General features: G+C 41.5%; 1 pseudogene; it reads left to right on the top strand.

The window, feature by feature from the left end:
- The first annotated feature begins 4,104 nt into the window (after positions 1 to 4,104).
- LOC114021848 lies at positions 4,105 to 6,682 on the top strand (annotated as a pseudogene).
- Positions 6,683 to 7,952: the final 1,270 nt, after the last annotated feature.

Below are 7,952 nucleotides of genomic sequence, written 5' to 3'. Positions count from 1 at the left end.
AACTTCTGTGCCTATGTTGACTGTTTGTTAAACTCTCAGATTCAGAATCCAAAGCTCAAAAAGTCCCAAAAAGTTGCATTCTTTACTACCCATCCAGCTGTACAATAAACATAAGGAGATTGGCTGATGGCCTCACAGCTATATTCCTCCCTCACTTGTCACCAGTAAAACAACTTCATTGTTTGTACACTGTATCTGAGCCTAGACATGAAAGCCACTTTCTTTGGCTGCTCTTATTGTCCTAAATGTTTTGCAAAGCAATTTTCTACACAGAAACAACACGGAGCAGAGCATGCAATTCCCAGTGAATGTGCATATGTAGAATATTTGCTGCCATCAAAGCTTAGGGATGGTGTAGTAGATCAGTCCAAGGCCAGCTGGCCTAGGGTTCAGGCCATGGCTCCACAGTCCTTTTCACTCTCTGTTCCGGAGAGAGACCCTGCCATGTCATATTTGGCGGGCGTCAGCCCCTTTTGTGGTTCCCCTATTCTCCCCTTGGGGCTTTTTCATGACAGAGGAATAGGGAGACCTGGGCCTCCCCCTCCACTGGGTCCCATCCTGGTGTTCTGCAGGGGTGTTGAAGTGTTCAGATCCATCAGTCCATCCCCAAATTACACTCCCCCAGAGTTTCTTCCTACTAGGCTGGAGCTCCTCTCCAGACTTGAGAGAAGGCTTCAATAGAGAGCACTTCTTCCCAGTTTCTCTCCATCCCTGCCCTTAAGTTTTGTCCCACCTAGATTTTTTTCCATTGAAATCCAGGTCAAATGGAATTTGCTCGCAGCAGGATGAGGTCCTAATTCTGTATTCAAAGAGGGCTTGTGATAGGGGTTCTATTTCATAGAATCATAGAACTGGAAGGGACCTCAAGATATCATCTAGTCCAGTTCCCTGCTACCTTTTGCTACCTGTTTTCCATTAGCTTTATCCTCTGTCTTCTTATTTCTCTTGAAAAGAATAAAATAATTATGGGAGCTTGCGCACAGCTTCCCAGTTTCATTTGGTTCCCCGTTTCATAATATGACTTCGCATGCCATGAGATTTTGGTAGGTTAAGAGAACATGTCCCATCCAGTGATGCACAGTAGGAAGAAAAGTCCATCTTTTTTATGCAGATTCTGTTTCTTGTGTTTAGTAATGCATCTAATCCCCATACTCAGCCAGAATTTTGCAGAGGACCTAAACCTCAAAGAATGGGATTAGTGCATATTTCTTGTAAATCCATTAATATCCAGAGATCCTGCTTCCTTGCAAGATATTTGTGAGAACTTAGTAATGTCCACAGCAAATTATGCAAATGTGCTGTTCAACTTCCCAACACAGCTCAGCCCAGCACAAATCCTGACCTTCCGATACTTCTGCTGTTCCAGCCCTGGGATTCTCCTGGTCAGCCTGCCAATCATATGGTATGATGCCATACTATTTGGTGGTTTTGCAGTTTGGATAAATGTCCACTTGGGACTAGGATAACATCAACTAATTTAGTGACACGTGGGACCTAAAACACGATCTGAAGACCAGCATTCAGAAGTGAAAGTGTTCTGAACTAAACTCAACCACAAGTTCTTGGGCTAGACCCAGGAATCCCTAGGTGAACTATATGACTTGTATATATATGCAGGAGGTCAAATTAAGTAGTTATATGGTCCATTCAGACCTTAATATTTAGGAATCTTTGAAACTGATGAACCACTTAGCTCCTTGGGATCTCCTGTTAAGAACCAAGCTATTATTATTATTAATTTATTATTTATTAGTATTTTTATTTATTTATTGTTATTACATATTGAATTCATCTACTGCTAAGAAGGAAACGGGGTAAATTTGTACACCCTTGTATATGCTGTGCAAGATTCACATGGTAGCATCTGGGGATCAAGTGGGTCATAAAATGCCTAATACACGAGGGTTGTACACAATAAGAGTTGCAAACATCTTTATAAATATAACATTTTTAAAAGTGTTTTGCCTATTATAATACATTTTCAGACTCACAGGAAGATACCCAAAGGCATTCAAACATTAAAAACAATAGCAGCTGTGCAGAAACAATGCTACACTGTGATAGCTGCAATTAGGATAATTTGCAGTGGAAATGTTAATCAGATCTAACATTCTAACTGGAAAATGGAAATGTATGTCAATTTCAGCTGAATAGTTGGCAGAAAAGGAAAGCAATCCATTACAGTGTTGAGTGTGTAAGGATTCAAAAAAACAATGTCTAAAAAGAACTTGGGAACCATGAGGGTTTTGAGGTCACACCTTTGCTTTCTTTCCCAGGGAGGCCACGGAGCCTCATTGGAGAAAAGTACAGAAACTAAAAGGGACCTGGTGGTGTTTCCTGTCCACTGTCACTACCATCCAGGAAGAAAGATAAGGTGCAAAGGATGTGGTTTCATTAGGCTGCAGCTTTATTAACTCGTCTGGGAAATACCCAACAATAATTGTACAATGCAGGTCCATTCTTTCCTTAAGCATTTCCACTTATTGGGGTAGTATTGTTGTTAGTCCTCCCCACTCCCAGCTTGATCCCAGCCCATTGCTGGGATCCCACCGCCCTCCCCTGCTATGAGGGCTAAGGGGAATCTTGGGAAAAGGGGTTTGTCTCCCTGGTGCAGTTTCCTGCCCATTATGTGTGTATTACCATGCAAAGGAATGATCTGTCCCTTAGTTTGTTCCCATCTTCTTTGTCTTTTCTTGCTCATGATAGGTTATTTTGCTGACTGAATTTGCCTTTACACTCAGAACTCTCAGATTTTATTGCTGTGTTTACCATGATCAAGTTTCTTGTGTTTTAAAAAGAGGTTTTTTGGTTTTTTTACTTATTCCAAAATGGTAAGCAATAATCAAGTTTAGAAACTTCCTATTCTGAGCTCAACAAGCATAGACCACTGACAGCAATGACATCTACATTCTTTAACATCTTTTTGTTATTGTCTGCCAAGTGTATCTGTTGTGACAAAGTTCCTCCTCTGCCTTGGTGGGTCCTGTGCCTATTGGCGGATTTGCTCGCCTCAGAGATCCACGGCCGCCCTCAGTTTGGCCACTTTTGCTAGTGGCTCAAACCTGCCGTTCACTCAGCTAACCTCATCACTGGCCAGCATGGGGAAAGGGAGAAGAACAATCCCCACAGTCTCTGCTGACCCACCTAAGTGGGTCAGAGGATAGGCCAGGGACCTTCACCTCTGGTGGGACCCACAGTCCAGGTCACCTCCTCTTGTCTCAAATAGGGAGTTGAGGGGGATGAGGGGAACCCAGGCCCACCCTCTACTCCAGGTTCCAGCCCAGGGCTCTGTGGATTGCAGCTGTCTGCAGTGTCTCTTGTAACAGCTGTGTGACAGCTGCAACTCCCTGGGCTACTTCCCCATGGCCTCCTCCCAACACCTTCTTTACCCTCACCACAGGATCTTCCTCCTGAAGCCTGATCACACTTGTACTCCTCCAGCAACACACCTTCTCGCTCCTTGCACACACACCCCTAACTGATGGGAGATTCTTTTTAAACCAGGTGTCCTGATTAGTCTGCCTGACATCATTGATTCTAGTATGTTCTTAATTGGCTTCAGGTGTCTTAATTAGTTTGCCTGTCTTAATTGGTTCTATCAGGTTCTTGATTGCTCTAGTGCAGCCCCTGCTCTGGTCACTCAGGGAACAGAAAACTGTTCATCCAGTGGCCAGTATATTTGCCTTCTACCAGACTCTTGTACCCCACTGGTCTGAGTCTGTCACACTGTGCACTGCCCTTTTGCCTCTTAGGAACTTCTGACTCTCTTTGTAAAAGGAAAAAACTATAGTACATAAACTTAGTTGTCCTTGATAATGCCACAACACAAATAATAGAATCATAGAAATGTAGGGCTGGAAGAGAAGTCATCAAGTCCAGCCTCCTATACTGAGGAAGGACTAAATAACCCCTGACAAGTGTTTGTTCAACTTCTCTTGTGTACTGATGTGTTTTGATGATTAAAGTCTCCTTAGAAGCAGTCCATTTACATTAGCAGAGGAGGACTTTTTTTTATCAGTTTCACCTCACATTCATTGCCACTTTCACCTGCCATTTTGCAACAACAAGACCTGTACTGATTTCATTAATTATAAAACACAGATAATGATCTTCATTCCCTCGCCCCCAGTACAGGAGCTTGCTAAGAAATTAAGTAGTATTGCAAGACATAGAGTAACATTAGTAACAGAATATTGTCACCTCAGTCTACACAAGTAGATTTTTTGGCTAAATGTAATGCTTGCCTGTTTAATGTCACAGTGCTTGCAAATGGGAAGCAGGTTAAATTCATATCACTTTTATAAACAATTGCATGTAAATAAATGAATTGATTTGCTTTTCATTATAGTCTCGTTAAGATGAGCATAACAACTCACACGGAAAGACATTAAAGAACAAATGTGATATGGTTACATTTACTACATGAAGACCAAGATGTAATTTTAATTAGGTCTTGGAAAAGGTATTTCGGTTAAAATAAAATGAAAATACAGGTGGTTGTTACTTGTAGTGTGTTCACTCTAACTCCCAAAAATGCTATTTAAAGCAAAAACTAGAAGAATCATTTTCTGCTTAGCCCTCACTGAGTAGACAAACACCTTTTCAGCTCCAAGTAGTCAAAAACATTCACAAACCAACTTGCTTGGAATTGGAGCAGCTGGTCTGTATTTTAATGTTTTTGAAGTTTAAAAAGGCATAGGCCACCTTAAAAAATTGAGGCAGTTTTCAAGAGTGATAACAGTTCTACTTGGTTCTTCTTTAGCTATATTTGATATGAGTTTATCTCGCAGATAATCTCAGCAGCTAAGAAGGCAAAGGCATTGAAAACGCTTGGATGCAAGCAAAGGATCAACAAGGAAACTGTGAATCTGATGAGGAGGAGGGCACGTATTACATTAGAAGGAAAAATGGGCAAAGAATACAGAACACTGTGCAAAGAAATTCATGTGAAGATCAGAGAAGACTACAAAGACTTTAGAAAGAAAAAGCTAAGAGAGGCGGCCGAAAAGAATGAGAGTCTGAAGAAGGTAGAAAGAGATGTTAGGCTGAAACAGATTATCCCGGCAGCGCTGAAAGATGAAAATTCTGAAAGGATATCGGAAAGGAGCAAGGTGAATGAAATATGTACAAAATTCTACAATGATCTCTACTCCTCACATGGCAATTCCCAGCATGCACTCTCAAGGCAATAGGTTATAGAAGAAGTTCCCGACAGTATGTGGGAAGAAATTGAATAAGAAGTCCAGGAGTGGACGATGTTTGACTGGAATATCTCAAAGTAGAGGAAGATACTCTCTTCAAAGCGTTGGCTCCACGGTTCACCATCGACATCAATAGCAAGTATGTTCCAGATGCAAGGAAGAAATCAAAAACAATACTATTGATGAAGAAAGTCGATCCAGAAGAACTGAGCAACTACCATCCGACCACACTCCTCTCACAAGTGTATAAAGTCTTCACCTGCGTCATACTCAATCAGATTAAGAAGGATCTTGAAATGCACGGAAGCAGAGAACAAGCTGGTTTCTGCTCAGGGTATTCGACAACTGATCACATCCACTCAGTTCGGCAGCTCATCGAAAAATGCAAGGAATACAAAGTACCATTGTGTATTGCATTTGTCAACTATAAAAAGGCATTCAACTTGGTAGAGATTAATGCTGTACTCAACGTGTTCAATGAAATCGGAATCGACCTGAGGTACATCAACCTGCTGGAAGAAATTAGCCACAATTGCTTCACAGAGATAACATGATTAAATGTCCCCTGCATTATTACTATAGACAGAGGAGTCAGACAAGGTGACACAGTCTCACTGAAGCTGTTGGCAGAAGTCCTGGAGTCGCTGTACAAGAAATTGAATGGGGAAGAAGGAATCAGAATTGACAGAGAACGGTTAACACAACTTCTCTTTGCTGACAACTATGTAATATTGGCAAAGGACATTGCAGAACTGGAGAACAAATTGCAGCAACTGCACACACTTTTGCATGATATCGGGTTGGAAGTGAACACATCGAAGATGAAGTGGATGCAGAATGAGCATTGTGCAGCAGGAATCATCACTGTAAACGGGAAAGAAATTGAGGCAGTCAACAAATACATTTACCTGGGTCAGCAGCTGAGCAGGGACAACTCATTCGAAGGGGAATGCAGTAGGAGGAGAAGGGGAGGGGCAAGTTTCAAGAAAATAAAGATATCTCTAACAGATGATGAACTGCCCATAAAGAAAAGGAAAGAACTGTTTAACTCCACTGTTCTGCCAGCAATGATATACAGAGCAGAAAGCTGGTCAATGACAAAAGCAGAGGAAGAAAAATTCACTGTCACTCAGAGAGCAATGGAAAGGCGAATGTGCAGTATATCACTCCATGATCATATACCGAATGAGGAGATCAGAAGGCGTACAGAGGTGACCAATGTAGTGCAGGCAATGTATGATGCAAAGCAAAGATGGGCAGGTCATGCAGTCCATAAGCAAGACAATAGGTGGACAACATGCATCAGGCTGGATTCCCAGAAACCACAAGCGACTGCTGGGCAGACCAAAAACGCTTTGGGCCAATCCCATGATAAAATTCTTTGGCCAGAAATGGAAAGAACGTGCTCACAACAAAATAGAATGGTTGACATCAACTTGCGTTCGTGGAGGGATGGACAAGGACAAGCTGGACAAAGGTGACAAAGGTGAAATTTGACATTTTAAAACAGTTATAATAGACTCTATAACTGACTATTTGTCAAGATTGAATCACATCCAATTTCTAATTAACATTACCCCTATTGATAGCACTGTCCATCTTTCAGGGTCATTCCCTTGTAAGTGTTTGTGCTACTGTATAAACTCTTGTAATTAGTGATGGTCAAACTGTAAAAGCTTCTGAGGTTTGGATAAGTACCAAATATGTCAATGCTTCTGAGACTTTTCTAAATGATCTGCACTCTTTAGTTACTTAAAATGGGACAAGATATCACATAAGAACAGGTTTCAGAGTAGCAGCCGTGTTCGTCTGTATTCGCAAAAAGAAAAGGAGTACTTGTGGCACCTTAGAGACTAACAAATTTATTTGAGCATCAGCTTTAGTGAGCTACAGCTCACTTCATAAGAACAGGCTTTTTTGTGAGCATATAGATATCTTTTACTCCAAATCCCACACATAGGAGGCTGTGTGGCATCATATCATGATGAATAAGCATTTCAAATTGATTACAAAGACTAGGGTACAGATATACTATATCTGAATGAAAGCAAAGATCAGGACAATATGTATACAATCCTGGAGCGGTTAATGTTTTACATTAAATACGTGCAGGATTTTTTCCCTCAGAAGTATCAAAACAATTAGTCACATCACTAGGTCCAGCCAGTCTGGAGGATCTGAAGGGGCAGCAAATATGAATTTACGTCACCTTGGTGCTCCCTTGATTCTAGAGTCAGCCAGTGGCCAGTTTGGCCCCCTGCACAACTCAGAGAAGCCTTAAGACTGCTCTAAGTTACAGCTAACTGCAACTGTCTCCTAGGGGGAACCATTGCAAAATTTGAGAAGACAGCAGAACTTAGGCATTCACCTTGTTAATACCATCAGCATGCCTCCTATATATGTAGGGGAGTGAGGTAGACCCTGCAATGGGGAAACATCAGCTGGCTTTTTGTGTTATTACAACCTCTTTTTATGCTGGTGATGCGCAGGAACCACAGCAGGGCCAATGTGCCTGACCCAGTATCTGGATGAAGTTGTTATTTCTATACCTCAGTAAATCATTTCTATACTGTGGCAAATATATGCTTATCTATGTGTATTTAATTTAGATTAAGATTCCAGCCCAACACCGTTAAATTGTGGCTGTCCCTAGTGAGACATGGCACTATTGTCAATACAAAAATAAATGTTCTGTTTCTTCTTATCTTTAGCAGAAAGCCACACAGGAGGAGCTGGGGAAGTTTGTAGGCA

The sequence above is a fragment of the Chelonia mydas genome, chromosome 4, assembly GCF_015237465.2.
Source record: "Chelonia mydas isolate rCheMyd1 chromosome 4, rCheMyd1.pri.v2, whole genome shotgun sequence".
NCBI classification, from domain to species: Eukaryota; Metazoa; Chordata; order Testudines; family Cheloniidae; genus Chelonia; species Chelonia mydas.
The sequence above is the reverse complement of the archived record's forward strand: the minus strand, read 5'-3'. Positions and strand labels throughout refer to the sequence as shown.